Source organism: Ovis canadensis, chromosome 14 (genome assembly GCF_042477335.2).
Source record: "Ovis canadensis isolate MfBH-ARS-UI-01 breed Bighorn chromosome 14, ARS-UI_OviCan_v2, whole genome shotgun sequence".
NCBI classification, from domain to species: domain Eukaryota; kingdom Metazoa; phylum Chordata; class Mammalia; order Artiodactyla; family Bovidae; genus Ovis; species Ovis canadensis.
In genome coordinates, this window is record NC_091258.1 from 20,658,621 (window position 1) to 20,681,591 (window position 22,971).

A 22,971-nucleotide genomic window follows, 5' to 3' on the forward strand; every position below is an offset into this window, starting at 1 on the left:
AGTATTCAACACTGGTGAACAAAGCAAGTCAAAGAAGTAAGAGCTTTTATTATCAGGAAGGAGAGAAACTGACCATTGCTGGCTTAATATAAAACCGAACTCAAAAAGCCCAGGAGAATTAAGCAGGAGCCCATAATAACTAATAGAGAGTCAAAAGCACAGGCAGGTTATACGTATTCAATAACCAATCATTTTACCCTATAAAATTAACAACAAAAATATAATAGAGAATGATGTATTCTCAACAATAACAGAAACAAAACTGAACAGAACACAGCTGAGAAAAATGTACTGAGAAATATGTAAGATTCACACGAAGAAAAAAAATTACTGAAAGATACAAATTAGACCTGCACCTGTTAGAAAGATAAGCCAATTGGCCTCTAAATAAGAAAGTCCTCCCAAGCTCAGTAACGAATTAAATACCATTCCAATCCAAGCTACTGGGATTTTATTTGACTTGAAAACTGATTCTGTAAATTCATATGTAAAATAACTGGGCTGGTGTAGTCAATAAAATTTTGAAATACAAGAATAAAAACATTATATAATTATGTATAAATAAATAATTTTTATATATTTGATCACAAATAAATAACATAATATATAAATTATATATAATTAAATATATTATATAATTAAATAGTACAATAAATATTAAAAATCACTAAGGAAGCAAAGCAAGTTTAGTCCTAAATAATGTGATTTTCTGTGATTTTTCAAGCCCTTCAATATGAACTGGACTCACATGTGTACTCACAGATTAATTGAATGTCTTTAATTGTTTAGAGTTATGATCCATATACCAATTGAGTACAACTTCATTTTAAAATAACATGCTAAAAGGATGGCCAGGAAGAAAATAATAAATCATTAACCATTACAAACAGTGGCATGCTTCTGTGATGATGGTTATGAGCGCAGCAATCAAATCATTCTATTTGGGTTTTAGACAGTGTTTGCTGCTTGTGTGGACAGGAAGAGAGCGCTACAACCTGCCCTCCTCTTGAAGGTGGCAAAACAGGCCACACACCTGAGTGTGAGATGGTTCTCGGAAGCAAATGCATAACCAGAAAGATGCAGTCACACCAGAGTAATTGCACTGAGGAAAAAAATAAACAAATTTAAAATGACAACAAGTTCAGGAACTGCACAAACCACTTCGAGTCTAACCACACTTGCAAAAGTTTCCCTAAGCCCAGGAAACTATCAGGGGAATTCTAAGATTCCCTGAAACATGTGGAAAAATCTTGAACTATTTTTTTTTCCTTTGAAGTCGTGTCATAAATTCTACGAGAAATGACTCAGATGATTTGGAAATTACTAGAGTTACTAGAATTACTAGAAATTACTGTCTTCGGGTAAGTTGACCGTAGGGGCACAAAGACTGTTTAGAGATTTAGTGGTCCACCATGAAGGCATATTTCATGTTAAAGAAAAGGTGAAAATCTGGAATTATAAATCGGGTGTCACTGTTCACTTTACAAGGTCTGCTTGCTACAGGGCTCCTTTAAAACTAGCAGGCTGCCCTTGTGCAATTACGTTATTATCCAACCTGCGAATGTGTTCATCTATTGTACAGACAAGGCACACACCTCAGTGAGGCCAGAACTTAATAGCATTCGCCCCTAAGAAAGCAGCCTGCTTTCTTAGAGGAAATGTATTGCCTCTAGTATGTTTGGAAAAAAAAAAAAAAGAAGAAGTGTTAAAATAGTAGTATTCCTTGCAAGCATCTTCTCACCTAGGCTCCATTACTGGTGGAAGGATAAAAATCTTACAAGCTGCATGGATCACAAACTACAATTAACAAACGTAGGAAGAATGACAGCTGAGCAAGAAGACTCAGAGGGGACCAGTTATCTAAAGCCATATTCTCAAAAGCATGGAAAAAAAGGGCTGGACTCAATCCGATGACAAGTTCTCTCTCGAAGGGTTAAAAGACTGATTGAGAACAAGTGCTTCTGTGGACTGAATGCACAGTGGGACAACGGACACTAACTTGGCAGTTGGAGGGAATGGGAACCAGACAGACCATGCCATGTGGATCTATCTCTCTCGTATTAAAGGTTATACTCCCTTCATAGTTATTGTAAAAATATTGGCTAATTCCCCAGTATTGCACAAAGTATCAATGTAGCTTACTTCACACCTGATCGATTTTAAAACTGAGACTGTTTAAAATTGAGACAGAAAATCAGTCATGTCTGACTCTTTGTGACCCCATGGACTGCAGCACAACAGGCTTCCCTGTCCTTCACCATCTCCCAAAGTTTGTTCAAACTCATGTAAAATTGAGGTGGCTCAGTCCAAAAAAAAAAAAGAGAGAGAGAGAGAGAGAGAACTCCCAGATGTTCAAGCTGGATTTAGAAAAGGCAGAGGAAACAGAGATCAAATTGTCAACATCCGTTGGCTCATCAAAAAAGCAAGGGAATTCCAGAAAAACATCTACTTCTGCTTTACTGACTACGCTAAAGCCTTTGACTATGTGGATCAAAACAAACTGTGGAAAATTCTTTAAAAGATGGGAATACCAAACCACCTTACCTGCCTCCTGAGAAACCTGTATGCAGGTCAGGAAGCAACAGTTAGAACAGGACATAGAACAATGGACTGGTTCAAAACTGGGAAAGGAGTACGTCAAAGCTGTATATTGTCACCCTGCTTATTTAACTTATATGCAGAGTACATCATGAGAAACGCTGGGCTGGAAGAAGCACAAGCTGGAATCAAGATTGCCGGGAGAAATATCAATAACCTCAGATATGCAGATGACACCACCCTTATGGCAGAAAGTGAAGAGGAACTAAAGAGCCTCTTGACGAAGGTGAAAGAGGAGGGTGAAAAGTTGGCTTAAAGCTCAACATTCAGAAAACGAAGATCATGGCATCCAGTCCCATCACTTCATAGCAAATAGATGGGAAAACAATGGGAACAGTGACAAACTTTATTTTCTTGGGCTCCAAAATCATTGCAGATAGTGACTGAAGCCATGAAATTAAAAGGTGCTTGCTCCTTGCAAAAAAAGCTATGACAAACCTAGACAGCATATTAAAAAGCAGAGACATTGCTTTGCCAACAAAGGTCCATCTAGTCAAAGCTACAGTTTTTCCAGTACTTGTGTATGGATGTGAGAGTTGGACCATAAAGAAGGCTGAGCGCCGAAGAATTGATGCTTTTGAACTGTGGTGTTGGAGAAGATTCTTGAGAGTCTCTTGGACTGCAAGGAGATCCAATCAGTCCATCCTAAAGGAAATCAGTCCCAAATATTTATTGGAAGGACTGATCCTGAAGCTAAAGCTCCAATACTTTGGCCACCTGATGCGAAGAGCCAACTCATCAGAAAAGACCCCAGCGCTGGGAAAGATTGAAGGCAGGAGGAGAAGGGGACAACAGAGGATGAGATGGTTGGACAGCATTACTGACTCAATGGACATGAGTTTGAGCAAGCTCCGGGTGATGATGGTGTCTCTGATAGCTCAGTTGGTAAAGAATCTGCCTGCAATGCAGGAGACCTCGCTTCTATTCCTGCGTTGGGAAGATCCGCTGGAGAAGGGATAGGCTACCCACTCCAGTATTCTTGGGCTGTCCTGGTGCTTCAGACAGTAAAGAATCCACCTGCAATAAGGGAGACCTGGGTTCGATCCCTGGGTTGGGAAGATCCCCTGGAGAAGGGAAAGGCTACCCGCTTCAGTATTCTGGCCTGGAGAATCCCATGGACTCTGTAGTCCATGGGGTCACCAGGAGATGGTAAAGGACAGGGAAGCCGGGCAAGCTGCAGTCCATGGGGTGGCAAAGAGTGGGACACAACTGAGCAACTGAACAACAACAACAAAAGAAGGATATCATTGATATCAGCATCACAATGGAGCTTGTTAGAAATGCAGGCCCTCCAGGCCCCACTCCAAATCTACAGAATTAGAAATTCAGAGCGTGGGGCTGGTAATCTGCTTTAACAAGCCCCTCCAGCCAATTCCTGCACAAAAGCCAGGTGGAACCACTCCTGATTAGGTTGCTGCTGCTGCTAAGTCGCTTCAGTCGTGTCCGACTCTGTGCAACCCATAGACAGCAGCCTACCAGGCTCCCGTGTCCCAGGGATTCTATTGAGCTCCAATTCTTTGCCAAGGAGCTAAGACTTTGGAGAAGTCACTTGACCACTGTGAACATCTGTCTTCTCATTCATATTTGAGGTTTATCACAGTATGTTCTGGGCTTCCCTGGTAGCTCAGCTGGTAAAGAATCTGCTTGCAAAGCGGGAGACCTGGGTTCAATCCCTGGGTTGGGAAGATGCCCTAGAGGAGGGCATGGCAACCCACTCCAGTATTCTTGCCTGGAGAATCCCCATGGACCGAGGAGCCTGGCAGGCTACAGTTCATGGGGTCGCAAAGAGTTGGACAAGGCTGAGCAACTAAGCACAGCACAGCACAGAATATGTTCTGGAGAAGAGGGTGACAGAGGATAAGATGGTTGGATGGCATCACCAACTCAACTGAGCGGACTTTGAGCAAACTCCAGGAGATGGTAAAGGACAGTGCAGCCTGGTGTGCTGCAGTCCATGGAGCTGCCAAGAGTCAGGCTCCTCCGTCTATGGGATTTCCCAGTTAAGAATACCGCAGTGAGCTGCTGAATGTTTCGTGACAGCTTGGATGGGAGGGGAGAATAGATACATGTATATGTATGGCTGAGTCCCTTCGCTGTTCACCTGAAACTATCACAACATTGTGTGTTAACTGGCTATACCCCAATACAAAATTAAAAGCGGGAAAGAAGAGAGAGAGAGAGAGAGAGAGAATACAGAGTGGGTGGTCCTTTCTTACACCAGGGCATCTTCCTGACCCAGGAATTGAACCTGCAACTCCTGCCTTGACAGGCAGATTCTTTACCACTGAGCCACCAGGGAACTCCTCTTCATAGTATACATCTATGTCAAAGAGGTGTAAGATTAAAATACAAAGAGTTTATTAAGGAGCCCAGCGCTTATGGTTGTGGTTTTGACGGTTATCATTCCTAGCTGTTGTCTTCTTCACCAGAGCTCCTCACCTGCACAAATCTGACTCACCTGTGGAACGTCTACCTTTTGCCACTGCTGACTCACAGGGGGTCTGGGGCAAGGCTGGGGGGATCTGAGTTTATAGCACCCCCCCCCTCCAGGTTATGTAGGTGTGTGCCTCCATTTCAGAACTTCAGGAAAGTAGCTTTAAAACGTTTTGAGTTTCAAAGGCTACATCTGTGGTCCAGGGATGCTAAGAAGAAGGGCTGCTCAAATAAACTTCAAAAGAGTCCCCAGAGTGAAATTCTGAGTATGCAGGGGCAGAGGATCCCAGGAAAGAGAAACAATTTAGTACCTAAGGAAAAATGTGACCTCAGGGAGAGCCTGGACATCACGGGGACATGAAGCGAAGGCGGAAGGAGTAGAAGGTGACTACGGTCCAAATGGTGGGTGATGCTAAGACCCAGAGCTCATGACTGCAGAGCTGCTGGCCACGGTCACCTCATTCAGACCGAAACCCGACTCAGGAGGGATGTTCCACCATTTAGAAAAGATGCTAAAGCCACACCACATGAAACTACACTGGATCCTCATTGTTCACTGACCCCATATTTGCGAATTCTACTCACTAAAATTTATTTCCAACCCCCGAAGTCCATCTTCAAGAGACTCTGTGGCCATTCACAAACATGCACGGAGCAGGGTCCACTGAGTCATCTGACTGGCATGACCCCAGCTGAGACTGAACAAGAGGACACTTGCCTTTTCTGTTTCAGCTCCCATGGTGCAAACAAGTGTGCCTTTCCAGGTCTATTTAGTGCCACACTTTTGCATTTTCGTGCTTTCTGTTGGTGATTTTGCTATTTAAAATAGCCCCAAGCTTAGTGCTGGAAGGCTGCCTGGCGGCCCTACACTGAGAAGGTTGTGCTGGGCCTTGTGCAGAAAATACGTATGTTACATGAGCTTCCTTCCAGAGTGAGTTTATAGTGCTGCTATCTGTGCAGTTCAACATTAATGCATCAATAATATGTATTAAATAAGGTGCCTTTGAACAGAAGAACACATAAAACGAGGTTATGTGCTGATCAGTTGACAAAAATGTGACAAGAGCCTCACAAGCTGAACCCTACGTTTCCCCTAAGGTAATGGTTCAGTACAGACCTCCCCTGATGTCCTGGGTTGCAGAGCGGAGTGGGTTCCATGACCCCTGAGGATAACAACATCTGCTGATGCTCAAGTTTCCCTTATATAAAATGGCATAGTATTTGCATGTGACCTAGGCACATCCTCTTATGTACCTTGTCATCTCTAGGTTACCTCTAAAACCTAATACAATGTAAGTGCAATGCAAAGAGTTGTAAATATGATGTAAATCCTATATGAATAGTTGCTGGTACCTGGCAAACTCAAGTTTTGCTTTCTGAAACTTGCTGGAATTTCCCCCGCCCCCCAACCCCCACCAATATTTTCTATTCACAGTTGGAATCTGTGGATGCAGAACCCATGGATATGGAGGGCCCAAGGATACTGGCAAATCCTGTGTTCACAGGGACTTTAGAAAGAACATAACTTGTGACTAACAATTGTGACCAATCATGAGAATCAACTGTAGCTATTCAAAAACTAATTTGTTTCCATCATCTCCAACAAAGATTAGGTAAAAGAGAGAAGGGAAGCCAAGACACTTCAAAAGTTTCACATCTCTGAACTCAAATTAGCTACAATCTGGAGTTCCAAAATAATGAAACTTCATCCATACAACAAATATTTTTGGAGTCATGTGCCCTTCCTACAGATACAGTGGTAAAGATGAATAAAAATCCCTATCCTTAGGGAGCGTATATCCTACAGGGAAATCATGAATAAGTTGTTTTTCTTTAAAGGAAATATATAGTATGTCAAAGGCTGTTAAGAACCAGGAGGAAAGACAAAATAGAGGAGGAGGTATAAAATACGAGATGCATTGAAAATGAAATAGGGTACCCAGGAAAAGCAGTGGGGAAATCAGAGATGTAAAACACAATGAGCACTATAAATATTGAAAAGAACAAGACAAAAAAAATATCTTTTTAAATATGGAATGATTTAACATGCTTAAAAGAGTCATGTGAAAGACAAGCATTTAATAAAGTGGCTAGGCATAAGATGAATAAGTAAAAATCACTTTTCTATATCCCAGCAATAACCGTTAATAGTGTAAAATGTGATTTTAAACATTTTATACATGGTGGCCTCAAAAGCTATAAAATACTTAAAAACAGCCGTAAGAAATGCACACGACCTGTATAAAGGCAGGACTTCCCAGGTGGCTCAGTGGTAAACAACCTGCCTGCCAATGCAGGGGACCCCGGAGAGGCAGGTTCAATCCCTGGGTGGAGAAGATCCCCTGGAAAAGGAAATGGTAACTTGCTCCAGCATTCTTGCCTGGAAAATTTCATGGACAGAGGAGCCTGATGGGCTGCAGTCCGTACAGTCGCAGAGGCGGACACAGCTGAGTGGACTGAGCACAATGCATATATAGAGACAATTGTGAAACTGTTCTGAGAGACTTGAAGAGAGATTTGCAACAATGGGGCTAAGAGCTTTATTCCAGAGAGGAAGACCAAAGAGATTCAAGGACCAAAATCTCCCCAAACTTAAGACTGATACAATCCCAATCCCTATCCCAATGGGAGAAAAGGAAATAAAATCTTTTACTATGAGTAATTAAAACAGACCAGCATTGTCGATACTGAAATATTTATAATGAATAAAAGGGTATGTTACTGGAATAAGAACAGACAGATATATGGAAAAGAATATAGAGATTAAAAACTTCAATGGCACCCCACTCCAGTACTCTTGCCTGGAAAACCCCATGGATGGAGGAGCCTGGGAGGCTGCAGTCCATGGGGTCGCAAAGAGTCGGACACAACTGAGCGACCTCACTTTCACTTTTCACTTTTATGCATTGGAAAAGGAAATGGCAACCCACTCCAGTGTTCTTGCCCGGAGAATCCCAGAGATGGGGGAGCCTGGTGGGCTGCCGTCTATGGGGTCGCACAGAGTCGGACACGACTGAAGCGACTTAGCAGCAGCAGCGCAGCAGTGTACACTTACGTACTATGGGGAGGTACCAGCAAAAATGGTCTCCTTTTTTAAAGTAAAATTAGCTCAACTAAATATAACATTAGTTTCAGGTGTACAACATTATAATTCGGTATTTGAACACACTAAAAAGTGATCATCAAATTAAGTCTAGTTATTAACCACCATCATACAACCAACCCCTTGTTCACCTTTCTCACCCACCAACCCCCTTTCCCTCTGATATTTACCAATCTCTCTCTGTTATATATGAGTTTGGTTTTTATTTTTTATCTAATTTTTTAGATCTCACATATATGTAGAATCACATGGTATTTATCTTTGTTCTCTGACTTATTTCAGTTAGCATAATATCCTCTAGGGCCATCCACATTATTGCAAATGGCAGGATTTTATTCATTTTGAAGGCTGAATAATATTCCATTACACACACACACACACACACACACACACACACACACACACAGAGATCACATGCTCTTTATCCATTCATCCATCAGTGGACATTCAGGTTGTTTCTATATTTTGTTTCCTGTAAAGAATGTTGCAACAATCATGGAGGTGCATATGTCTGTCTGAATTAATGTTTTCATTTTCTTGCAGTAAATACCCAGAACCTGGATACCTAGATCACATAGTAGTTCTATTTTTAATTGTTTTGAAGAAACTTCATAATGCTTTCCATAGTAACTACACTAATTCACATTCCCACCAACAGTGTATGAGACTTCTCTTTTCTCCACAGCCTCTCCAACACTTGCTATCTTTTGTCTTTTTGATAATATGCATCCTTTTTGATTTGCATTTCCCTGATATTTAGAGGTCCTGAGCACTTTTTTACGTGCCTGTTGGCCATCAGTATATCTTCTTTGGGAAAATCTTTTCAGATCCCCTGTCCATTTTTCAATCACATTGTGTTTTTTTGTTATTGAATTGTATGAGTTATTTTTATATTTTAGATATTAGCCCCCTATCAAACTTATGGGGCTTCCCTGATGGCTCAGTAGTGAAGAATCCACCTGCAGTGGAGAAGATACAGGAGACGTGGGTTCGATCCCTGGGTCAGGAAGATCCCCTGGAGGGGGAAATGGCAACCCACTCCAGTATTCTTGCCTGGAGAATCCCACGGACAGCGGAACCTGGGGGGACTACAGTCCATGGGGCCGCAGAGTCAGACAGGACTGAGTGCTCACATACACACATCAGATGTATGATGTGCAAAGACTTTTTCCCAATCATAGGCTGTTTCATTTTGTTGATGGTTTTCCATTCACTGTGCAAAAGCTTTTTAGTCTGATATAGTACCTTGTGTTTATTTTTGCTTTCTTTACCTTTGGAGTCAGATCCACAGAACAAGAGAAAAACCAATGCCAAGAGCAATGTCGACGAAGTTACACCTACGCTTTCATCTGGAAGTTTTATGGTTTCTGGTCTTACCTTCAAGCCTTTAATCTACTGTCAGTTAACTCTTGTGTGTGGGGTGAGATGTGGTCCAGTTTCATTCTTTTGCATGTGGTAGCATAAACGGGCTCTGACACCTAGTGTAGGAGTCATCTCCATCAGTGGGCAAAGAAGTTTAGTAAATAAATGGGGTTATGTCAACTTGTTATAAACATGAAATAGGATGCATTTAGATCCTCATATAATGTGTCCAAATTAATTCCATGCTGATTATATGCCAATAAAAACTAAATCAATATTGCATAAATGATTTCTTATAATTCTGGTTTTTATCTCATTGGAGAAGGGGGAGCAAAAGGGCAGATTCATTCAGTCTGGTAACAGAGAACTGAGCACAAACTACTGTTATTGTTCTTTCCTCTCAGAAATAGAAAAATGAAAATAAAAACAAAGCATGCTGTCTACCTTTATAATGGAAGAGTATGTTTCCATTTAAATGTACAATGAAGCAGAGATAATTCTGTCATAGTCACAAGGACATTTTGATTCCCCTGGAAACAAAATAAAGAAGTGGGATCAGCATTCTATGCTGACTTCAATTCTCTAAACTCACTTTGGGAAGTGAGGCAACGAGAAGCCAGCCCTGGATTCAGAGGGAAGAGGCTAGGGTAGGTGCCAGATGCTTTTGGGTAGAAGGCACACATGGGGGTCAGGACAGTGGGGGTAGCAGAAGGCACCGCTGAGAGAATAAACACCATGCCAGGAATGGGGGTGGCCTTAGCACCCACCTTGCTTGAGGGACACTCTGGGGACCAACTCTGATTGGGACAGAACTCTGGTGACTTCTCCCAACAAAATAAAACAACAAGTGGAAAGGAGATTCAGGGGCAAGACCCATGCCCAGCTGCTTCCATCCTGAGGCAGTCCCTGGCCTGGGAGAAGCTGGCCATGTGCTGAGTGTAGGGGAGGGGGGCGTGGAATGGGCAGTGGGTGTCACGTCTACATCCTTGGAGGAAGAAATGGCAACCTATTCCATGAAAAGGAAAGAGGGTTTAAGAATAAAACAATTGCAAAAGTATTTTTTAAAGTGTGTCTATCTTGTTTATATAATAAAGAACCAGGGTTTATAAAAATAAGGAAAATATCTCGCAAAACAAATGGAGTTAACAATGGCTAGCAGAAAACAATAGGTGAATTAGAAGTTTAGCTTAAAAGTTCTCTGAAAATTAGGAAGAATAAATGATGAGAAAAATGACAGAAATATTGAGTGTATACCCAAAAACGGACAATATACTCACCAATGTAATTTAAGGAAGAAACTAGTAACTAATAACATAACTTTGAAGGCTTCCACTACTGATCAAAAGACTTGGCACCAACCTATATTAATGAAAACGGAACACTAGATGTATATTTACTTCTGAAATGTATTAATGTAAAAGATAAAGAACAAATCTTATAAGAATCAGAAACAAAAGTTAGTAAGTTTTTAATCATCTTAGCATCAGACTTCTCCTCCACACCATGATTTTCAAAACAACAGTGTGCAATAAAATCTTCACAACCAGTCAAGCTATCTTTCATGCAGAAAGAATTAAAAAAAAAAAAAAACATTTTCCATGTCAGATATACAAGAGACCAGAAAGTATACCACCCATACATATGTTCTTCCTGAGCCAAAACAAAAAGTATACCACTGACCAAAAAGTGTTTCAAAATGATAAATTTATAAATGAGGCAGATGTGCCATCAGATAATTCATGATAAAGTATAACAGATAAAAGTAAAATGTAGATTTGATCTCTAATTTTTAACAATTAACTACATAAAGGCTATTAATCTTTCCTTAAATAGGATACAATATTTAAAAACCTACAAAAACAAATATAAATTCCTTAATTATTCCAACAAAAACTTTACACACACTAGATACCACTAGAAATTTTGTTTCCTTTTTGACAAAGAGAAAACAGAGGAACAGGAGAACTGAAAAGGTATTGACCAACTACCCAGACAAAAAACGGGGAGTAACGGAAAGTCAAGGAATTAATCGACAATTAGAGCCGGGGGAGGGTATGTCCTGACCCAGAGTAGTCAACTGAGAGGATCACAAAGGTTGGACCTACTGGGAATTCGTACTGGAACCCTGAAATTCTAATGAAAAAATTAAAATAATAGTATATAAAGGCTTCCCAGGTGGCTCAGTAGTAAAGAATCTGCCTCCCAATGCAAGAGACATGAGTTTGATCCCCGAGGCAGAAAGGCACTCTGGAGAAGGAAATGGCAACCTATTTCAGTATTCTTGCCTGGGAAATTCCACAGAGGAGCATGGCAGGCTATAGTCCATGGGGTCACAGAGTCGGACACAACTTAGCAACTAAACAACAAACCTAAAATAAAACCAGGAATCTTACACTGTATTAGATGTCAAGGAAGGCTTTTTATAGAAAGAAACACTGAAAAAAAGAAAATGAAAATGAATTGAGAGCAGGACAGCATTCCAAGCAAAAAACAGAAGAATATTTTGAATAGTTCATAAAATGAAACATGGTATAAAGTCAGTAGGAAGGCCAGAATGGACAAAGCACAAAAAAGAGTCAGTTGTTAGATAGGCAGGGGCCACAACAGGAGGAAGAAACACAGCAGCTGGCTGAATTTCTCAGAAAAAAATATAATCATCAGCAAGAAGGACTTATTCCAAAACATGGAGGGTTAACATTAAGAAATTTGTAAAGAAATTTATAAAACTGTGTCAACTGATCAAAAAAAGAAAGATTTCAGTAGAAAAAAAAATACTTCAATAAATTAGAAAATTATAACATTTCAAGGAATCAGTTTTCTAAGTATGGTCCTTATCTGAATGAGCTACTCGAGGATATACTCCAGCATCACAGAATACAGTCCAAGAAAATTGTGGAATATATAAAAGTGCAACAAATTATGGCGTAAGTAAATTTACATTTAAATCTAAATAACTGTTGACAATTCATTACACTTTGGGAAAGAAATGTTAAAATTCAAGGCCTAACAAAGTAGGTTTAGTATAAACACAACAGTAACAAAAGTCTGTATATAAAATTTAAATAATTAAATTAAAAAACAGGAGAGGTGGCCAGGAGAGAGAAAATAAAGAGCAGCTAAGTTGCTTCCCGTGTTCAAGAGAGACGCTCTAACAATGCTTAACTCAAGGCATTAGCAGAAAGAATAGTTTCAAATACGTCTATTAAAAAGTTAAGGACAACCCACTACAGAAAAAAAAAAAAAAAAAGAAGCAGCAGCATATATATAACTTCCAGGGGAAAAGAAAGTCACAAAATAAAACAATCAATCCCAAGAAAAGGAAAACAAGAACACACGATAAACGGGAGCAGATGAAGAAGATGGTGCCGCATGGCGCCGAGGCGTGGTTCCAGGGGGCAGTCCCGGAGGGTGTGGCTTCGCCCTGTCTGCGCTGGGAGCTCCAGAACCCCTGAGATGCTAAGAGATGTCTATGACAGAGAACTGCAAACTTTCCAAGAATACGGAGATGCAGGAGAAATCTGGTTTGGAGAGGCGAGCATGGAGAGGTGGATGCAGAAACACAAGATTCCCCTGGATGCTTCAGTGCTTGATATTGGAGCTGCAAACGGTGTTTTCCTGGTTGAACTTGTTGGCACAATTTGGTTTCTCTGATATTGTTGGAATTGATTACTCTCCTTTTGCAGTACAGCTTTCTGGAAGTATTACAGAGAAACAAGGTTTATCTAACATTAAGTTGAAGGGAGAATACTTCTTGAATCCTTCCACAAAGTTGTCTGGATTTTATAGTTGTATTGATAAAGGAACTTCTGATCCCATAAGCTTTAATCCTGACAATGCAATTGGGAAGAGGAAGCAATATGTGAAATCTCTCTTCAGGGTGTTGAAAGTGAAAGGCTTTTTTCTAATAACCCTATGTGATTGGACCAAAGAAGAATGAATGACTTCAGTGCAGGATTTGAACTTTTCCAAGAGCTGCCAACACCCCAGTTCAGCTTTGGAGGTAGATCTGGAGACAGGGTAGCAGCACTGGTTTTCCAAAAGACATGAGACTTTTCACTGGACAGATGCAGTTAGTTTTTTTAAGAAGCTCTGCCTCAAAGTAAACCTGACACAGAAAATGCAAGCGCAAATAAACATTTAACAAGTACACAAGATGCACGTGTTGAATGCATATAGTTCAGTTCAGCTCAGTTCAGTCGCTCAGTCGTGTCCGACTCTTTGCGACCCCATGAATCGCGGCACGCCAGGCCTCCCTGTCCATCACCATCTCCCGGAGTTCACTCAGACTCACATCCATCGAGTCAGTGATGCCATCCAGCCATCTCATCCTCTGTTGTCCCCTTCTCCTCCTGCCCCCCAATCCCTCCCAGCATCAGAGTCTTTTCCAATGAGTCAACTCTTCGCATGAGGTGGCCAAAGTATTGGAGCTTCAGCTTTAGCATCATTCCTTCCAAAGAAATCCCAGGGCTGATCTCCTTTAGGATGGACTCGTTGGATCTCCTTGCAGTCCAAGGGACTCTCAAGAGTCTTCTCCAACACCACAGTTCAAAAGCATCAATTCTTTGGCGCTCAGCTTTCTTCACAGTCCAACTCTCACATCCATACATGACCACCAGGAAAAACCATAGCCTTGACTAGACGGACCTTTGCTGGCAAAGTAATGTCTCTGCTTTTGAATATGCTGTCTAGGTTGCTCATAACTTTCCTTCCAAGGAGTAAGCGTCTTTTAATTTCATGGCTGCAGGCACCATGAATAGATAAAACAAGTTGGTAAAAACAAAACAGAAAAGAAAATCATGAGCATGTAAGTAGTTGGGCTTTAGAGATCAATCAAGAACGATTTAAAATTTTCTTTTGTATTTGAGATGCAAACATTTTTCTTTCTGATTAAAAAAAAAATTCTGTAACTGTTGAACAGTTAAAACTTTAAAGCAGTAAATGAATTTATAGAAAGGATGTATTCTTCAGTTTTGGGCCTTGGTATAGGTGAATTGAATATAGCTATTTATGAAGATTTGACCAAGTTATTCCAGGGTCAGAATAATAAGCCAGAAGACTTTCTTAATGTTTGATTAGACTGTCACAAAACATAGTAAGTATGAGGATTTATAAATGAGGATTTAAAAATAAATGATTTCATACCTGAGAAATGATGATTTATATACCTTATGCATATAATTAAACATCAGGTAAATGTATCAGTTGATCAAAAGGAAGCATTATAAACAGAAAATATATGATTTCATAAATAATTTCAAATATACTAATATTCATAATAAATTTACCTATACACATTGACATGGAAATCTATCCACTACATCTACAAGAAGACCCTGAGACTTCAAACTAGCTCTCACTTTATGAAAAAATAGTAAGGATCTAAGGAATTTACTTGATATAATTAGTCAGCTTTATTTAATAGGTATATATCCTAATTGTCAATATATATTTACTCATAATATAGATACTACATTCTGTGCTCTCTAGAGATAAATCAGTCTTCAAATAATAAAATACTGATCATGCATTAAATCACAAAAAATTCAGTAACACTGCAAAAAAGAGTTAAATATACACTTTGATCTCTGGCCACAATGCATAAAGACTTAAAGCCAGAAACAATTAAAAAAAGAATAAAAATAATATTAACTTAATTATTTTAAAATAAAATTTTTTATTTAAATTAGAAGGCTCCATAATAAAACTGTAGATAAACCATGCTCTGAAACAAATTAATAACTATAAATCTTTTCCTTTTTATTTTCAAATATCAAATGTGAAATAAGTATTCAGCTCAAGTAACTGGAAAATTAAGAGTAAATTAAGCCTAAAGAGATAAATAATTTGAGAAAATTGGTATGATCTAGTGAAGCTGAATATATGAGAACACAGCAACACAGGAATTTCATATCTAAGTATTTACCATGGATAGTCTTTGGCATGGATGTACCAGTAGGTAGGTACAAAAAATATTCATAGCTGCACTGTAATAGCAAAGCATGAAAATACAATAAGCAGCTTAAATAATTCCAAGTGTCTACCCACAATAGAACAGATGAATAAATTCCATAATTTGTATATCCTATTATTTGTAATTATATACTGTATATTTCAACATTTTGTATATTTATACATGTAAATATTATACTCTTATAAAGAAATAGTATACTCCAGTAAAAATAGTATATTCCAGTATACATTAACATGGATAAATCTCAAAAGCATAACACTGAGCAAAAAACAAGATTGAAGAAGAATTCATACAATTCATTCATTCAATTCATACAATTCAATTCAATTCATTTCTTTAAATTTCAAAACCAGGAAAAGTCAAGCAACATGAACTTTAGGGACCCATAAGTGAAATTACACAGAAAGTGAAGGAAATGATTAACCAGAAATTCATAACAGTAACCTCTCAGAAAGAGGGATGGCTGGGCTTAGACTGAGACAGGGGCTCAAGAGAGCTAAAAACATGTTCTATTGTTTAAATTATGTGGTGAGTGCACTTATTACTATTACTATTACATGTACATTTTTGCATTTCATATTTTATAATTTAAAGTTAAATAGTAAATAGATGAAGTAAAAAGTACATCAATGAAGAAATATTCATTTCTTCATGATAAATCAGGAACTTATTAATACAGAGAAGAAAACAGTGAAATGGGAAAATAAAGCCAAGAGCTGATTTTATGAAAAAAAATCAATATAAGAGACAAACTGCTGGCAACCTGAAAAACAGGTAAAAGAGGAGTATACAAGAGCATCATCAAATACAGAAAAGAGATATTCTGAAAACACAGGAGGAAACTTTGCACCTCTTCAAACGAATTTTAAAACAGGGATACTAGGAATGTTGTTCTTACTACATATAAATTACAAAAAATTACTTCAGAAGATGAAACATGAAAAAATCAACAGCCATTAGAAATGCTATCAAAAGTATCTCAAAAAATATTCTAGATGCAGAAAATATCACAACCAACTTATTTCTTTCAAAAGACATTCAAGAGAAAGCTTAAATGACATGTTGCACAAACTTTCCCTAAAAACAGGGGGAAAAATAAAAGGTTAATCAGTTGCTTTCATGAAACCAACACTATTCTGACATTAAAAATTGTACTAAATTAGTACACACAGAAGAAAACCAAAGACCAACAATATTCATGAATATCAATACAAAAATTCTAAACACACAGAGCAGTTGGCTGAACCTAGCAAAATATTAAAATAAAAAATTCTTCATTACCAAGTGTGCTTATTTCACAATATGACAAGTTAGTCTTAAGAAATCAGTTACTAAATTATACCCAAGTTTATAATAAGGAGGAAGATTATATGATCATCTCAGGAACTATCAAAGAAGCGCCTAATAAAATACAACAGCATTCCTTATTAAAACCAAAAGGAAGACTATAGATACAGGAACTCTAATTAACAGGGACCAATAGCCCCTGCCTTAATTAATGATGAAATCAGAAGCAAGACAGGGCAAGACATGACTCCTGGCTGTCATGCTGTTAGTGAGTGCTTTTTAAAATCATGGCAAATAAAATAAGAGTAGAAAAATATATGTGTATAACTAAGAGAAAGGACAGGCAAGATAATACAATTTGAGGATGATGTGACCACCTAAAATTCCAAAAAGAACTGAACAAAATATATTTGATAAGAATTCAGAAGGTGAAGCATTAAAAACAAATATCAAAAATTATTCTTCTAATATATAACCAGTAATAAATTGTAAATAAAACCCTATTTACAAAAGAAACAAAAATTTAAACTGCCCAGTAACAAACTCAGAATCTGTATCAAGAAAGCTAGACAACTTTACTAACACACATGAAAGGAAGTTTTAATAAACGTAGAGAAATATGTTCTTGAATGAGAAGACTCAAAATCACAAAGATGCCAACTTTCCACAAAGTGATTTGTAAATTGAGCGCAATTAAAAGAAGAGTCTCATATGGATTTTATTTTGGAACTTCATCAATAGAAATAATCAAAAACATTTTGAGAAAAGAATCAGGAAGGTGGACTCAAGTTATCAAACAATAATATGTTTTCTACAAGTATAATAACTAATAATAATAGCTATGGACACTCCCTAGAGTCCATTGGACTGCAAGAAGATCCAACCATTCCATCCTAAAGGAGATCAGTCCTGAATGTTCATTGGAAGGACTGAGGCTGAAGCTGAAACTCCAATACTTTGGCCACCTGATGCAAAGAGCTGACTCATTTGAAAAGACCCTGATGCTGGGAAAGATTGAGGGCAGGAGGAGAAGGGGACGACAGAGGATGAGAGGGTTGGATGACATCACCGACTCAATGGACGTAAGTTTGAGTAAACTCTGGGAGTTGGTGACGGACAGGGAGGCCTGGTGTGCTGCGGTTCATGGGGTCACAAACAGTCAGACACGACCGAGCGACTGAACTGAACTGAACTGAACAATAACGGAAACTGAAGAAGAGAGTAGAATGCTTGTAAACGAACTCATATCCCTATATGTAATAATTTCACCAGTGATAAATTTGACATTTCAAATCAGAGGGAAAATGATGAATTATTCAGTAAATAGTGTTAAAACCATAGGTTAACAGTGCCAGGGACCCTACCCCTACTTCACACTACACAGAAACACAAACCACAGCTGTAGTAAATGTGCATGGAAATATGTGTAAGTTTTGCCATAAAAGGAACAGAAGAGACCAAATATCAGTGGTTATAAACTTCAGCACAAGGAAGGCTTTCTCCCTACTCCAAGGAAGGAAAGTAGGAAGAAAAGGAGGGAAGCAGAAAGAATAGAGAGATGGGAAGGAATCACAAATATGTTCAGTTCAGATGCTCAGTCGTGTCCGACTCTGCGACCCCATGGACTGCAGCACGCCAGGCTTCCCTGTCCATCACCAACTCCAGGAGCTTGCTCAGACTCATGTCCAACAAGTCGGTGATGCCACCCAACCATCTCATCCTCTGTCATCCCCTTCTCCTCTTGTCTTTAATCCTTCCCAGCATCAGGGTCCTTTCTGATCAGTCAGTTCTTCACATCGAGTGGCCAAAGTATTGGGTCTTCAGCTTCAGCATCAGTTCTTCCAATGAATATTCAGGACTGATTTCTTTAGGATGGACTGGTTTATCTCCTTGTAGTCCAACGGACTCTCGAGTCAGATTCTCCAATACCACAGTTCAAAAGTATTACAAATATGTAATCTAGGATAAAAGTTACTCTCCTTATAAAAAAAATTACAACAGGTGAAATTTAAAATTAATCAGAAAGAAAAATAAATATTTTGGTTAATGTATGTGCTTAGACAAGGACTGTTGTTGTTGTTCATTGTTCAGTTGCTAAGTCATGACTGACTCTTTGGGACCCCATGGACTGCAGCACTCCAGGCTTCCCTGTCCTTCACTATCTCCTGGGGTTCACTCAAATTCATGTCCACTGAGTCAGTGGTGCCATCCAACCATCTCATCCTCTGTTGCCCCCTTCTCCTTCTCTCAATCTTTCCCAGCATCAGGGTCTTTTCCAATGAGTCAGCTCTTCACATCAGGTGGCCAAAGTACTGGAGTTTCAGCTTCAGCCTCAGTCCTTGCAGTGATATTCAGGGTTGATTTCCTTTAGGACGGACTGGTTTGATCTCCTCGCCGTCCAAGGGACTGTCAAGAGTCTTCTCCAACACCACAGTTCAAAAGCATCAATTCTTTGGCACTCAGCCTTCTTCACAGTCCAACTCTCACATCCATACGTGACCACTGGAAAAACCATAGCCTTGACTAGACGGACCTTTGTCAGCAAAGTGATGGCTCTGCTTTTTAATGTGCTGTCTACGTTTGTCATAGCTTTCCTTCCAAGGAGCAAGTGTCTTTTAATTTCCTGCAGTCACCATCTGCAGTGATTTTGGAGCCCAAGAAAATAAAATCTGTCACTGTTTCCACTTTTCCCCCATTTATTTTCCATGAAGTGATGGAACCTGATGCCATGATCTTAATTTTTTTAATGTTGAGTTTCAAGCCAGCTTTTTCGCTCTCCTCTTTCACCCTCATCAAGAGGCTCTTTTTATACTCTTTCCTTTCTGCCATTAGAGTGGCATCATTTGCATATATGAGGTTGTTGATGTTTCTCCTAGCAATCTTGATTCCAGCTTGTGATTCATCTAGACAAGGATTAAAGTCATTAATAGTTTTTTTAATCTTTATATATAATATCAATAAGAGATGGAAAACACCTCAAAAAACACCTTGCATTTTTTAACAGTTATACAAGTAGTGCTGAGAGCCCAGTGAAATAAATAAACAGGCTAGTTACTGCTGGCAGTATCTTTTCTGAATGGCAAGCACATCTTTTCTGGAGAGCAATCTGACAGCATTAGTAACAGTCTTTATAAAAGGTATATTCATTGAACTTCCATATCTAGAAATTTATCTTCAGGAAACATCACCAACATATACAAAGATTTCTAAAGAAAGCTTAGTTATATCACTATTTAAAATACTAAAATTTTTATTTTGCCATTTGCAACAGTATGGATGAACTTGGAATCTATTACCCTTAGTGAAATAATCAGATAAAGACAGATACTGTATGATATTACTTCTGTGTGAAATCTAAAAACAAAACAAACTAGTGGCTATAATGAATAAGAAACAGACCCACAGATACACAGAGCAAACTCGTGACTGGCAGTGAGGAAAAGGCAGGGGGCAAGGTAGCAGTAGGGATTAAGTGGTACAAACTACTGTGTAGAAAATAAATAAGCTACAAGGTATATTGCACAGCACAGGGAATATAGCCAACATTTTGTCATTGTAAGTGGAGTATAAAAATACTAGCAAACCAAATCCAGAAACTTATTAAAAAGATAACACATTGTGATCAGTGGGATTTATGCCAGTACTGCAAGGCTGATTCGACATATAAAAATCAATAAGTGTACTACATTAACAGAATGGAAAAAACGACATGATCATCTCAACTGACACAGAAAAGGCACTGACAATATTCCACACCCTTTCATAATGAAAATGTCAGAAAACCAGGACCAGGAAATTTTCTCAACATGGTAAAGAGTATTTATGAAAAATCCACAGCCAAAATCATTTCAGCGGTGAAACATTGAAACCTAGTCTCCTAAGATTAGGAATAAGACAACAATGCCCACTTTCTTCACTCCTTTTCAACACAGTACTGGAAGCTCTGCCCCAAACATGAGCCCGAAACCACAGGCAACAAAGGCAAAATAGATACTTCATTAAAATTATAACTTTTGTGCATCAAAGGACACTGACGCGAAAGTGAAAGACAGAGCGAGAAAATATTTTCAAATTATATATCTGGTAAGGTTTTGATAATCAGAATTTAAAAGAGCTCCTACAACTCAACCAACAAAAAAACAAACAACCCAATTCAAAAATGGGCAAAGGACTTAAGCAGATCTCTCTCCAAAAAAGATAAATAAACGCCACTAAGCACACAAAAATATGTTCAACATCATTAGTCATTTAAGGAAATACAAACCCAAACCACAATGAGATAACATTTCTTAACTACAAAGATGGCTACATTTTTTTTTTAAGTAAAGTAACAAGGATAAGTAAAGATGCAGAGAAACTGTGACCCTCAATACACTGCTGATGAGGATATAAGGTGGTGTATATGTAGTGGACAATAGCTTGGCAGTTTCTCAAGAGGTTAAACAAAGAATTACAGCCTAACCCAGCAATTTCACTCTTGAGTATACACCCAGAAGGACCGAGAAAAGAACTCAAGGTACTTGTAAGCCAAGCTCATAGCAGCATTACTCACAACAGCCAAAAGACAGGAAGTGTCCACAAACAGATGAATGAATAAACACCATGTGGTGTACATGAAATACTGCAGAATATTATTCAGCCATTAAAAAAAAAAAGGAATGAATCTGGAAGACACTACAGGAAGAAATAGAAAAACTCCAGAGAGAAAAGGCCATGCACTATAAAATTCCATTTATGTGAAATATCCAAAATAGGCAAATCCATAAAGACAACAGATGATTAAGTTGCCATTTGACGACTAAATGGGTAAAGGGCTTCCTCTTTGGGTAATAAAAAATGTCCATATGTTCTGGAATAAGACAGTGGTGCATGGCAGCATGAAAATGCTAAAGCCAACACACACTGAAAATCACTAAAATGGCAAAGTTCACAGGCGACTATCGAACACAGGTTTGAACTGCACACGTCCACTCATACACAGACTTTCTTCAGTAGATCAAACCCAGGTCCCCTCACTGCAGGCAGACGCTTCACCATCTGAGCCACCAGGGCAGCCCAGCAAATGCTACAGTGCTGCCCAATCTGAGGCTGGTTGAACCCGCAGATGGGCAACTGCACACACGGCGGGGGCGGAGCCATGGGGACAGAGGGCCAGCTCTAAGTTACATACGGATTTTCAGTTGCGTGGAGGGTCTGTGCCTCTAACCCTAGCATCATTCAGGCGTCAACTGTGCATATTTTACCACAATTAAAAACTGGTTATATATGTGCGTGTGTGTGTACCTACATATATATATGTATATAACTTTTACATCCAAAAAAAGCTAGTACAACCTTCAATGCACTTACTCTACTATTTTTCTCTTTTCTGCTTTATTAATTTTTTGTCTTTACCCTTATTCATTCTTTATGACTTCCTTTCATTCGTTTTGCTGTCTTTTTTTAACTTTTTGAGATGAATGCTGAGTTCACTCTTTTTTGTTTTTAAGATTATGAATGTTCCTTTAAGTACCCGTTCACCCACTGCACAGAAGTTCTGGGACTTAGTATTTTCATTTATGCTATTTTGAAGTTTTTTCTTTAAAACAGGTTGACAACAAAAACAACAAAATATAATCTTAGAAAATAAAAACAGCAGGAAGAAAAGATAGAGGTGCTCACTCTGGAGGAGAAAACGGCCCTAACTTCCAGTAGCCCAGACCTTTCTGGAATACTTGAGAGACTTCCACAAGCTCCCCTCACGCTCTAGGTGCTGGAGATACATCCCTGAACCAGACGTGACTGTGCCTCCAAGAAGATAGTCCTTACATAAATAAGCACAAAAATAAAGACTGATTATGAAGAGCAACACTGTGGAAGAGAACCACAGGGTGCTCAGAGAATACATAACAGGGAGGTCTACCCTGGTCTGCGGGTCAGAGAAGGTGTTCTTGTAAACCAACTTTAGAGCTGCAAGGGGGTGGAAAAGGAGACCAGGCGGGATCAGGGGTTTCCCAGGCGCAAGAAACAGGATGAGCAAAGGTCCTGAGGCAAAAGACAGCCAGATGCCTATAAAGAGGCAGTGAGTGTAGTCCACAGAGAAGAAAAGGGAGAGTCGTCTTAGTTGAGCCTGGAAAGGCAGGCAGGTCCAGATCCCGTGCAGTAGTTCAAACTTTTGTTCAAGAGCAACTGAAGACACTGGGAAGAAAGTGAGAAGAGAGAGCGGCAGAGGGGAAAC

The 22,971-nt window shown here is 39.1% G+C and overlaps 1 protein-coding gene and 1 pseudogene across 2 annotated transcripts in view; one reads left to right on the forward strand and one right to left on the reverse strand.

Annotated features, from left to right (window-relative positions):
* CDYL2 (chromodomain Y like 2) overlaps positions 1-22,971 on the reverse strand; it is a 164,306-nt gene that overhangs the window by 117,945 nt on the left and 23,390 nt on the right. The window lies entirely within an intron of this gene.
* LOC138418486 (EEF1A lysine methyltransferase 2-like) lies at positions 12,866-13,543 on the forward strand (annotated as a pseudogene).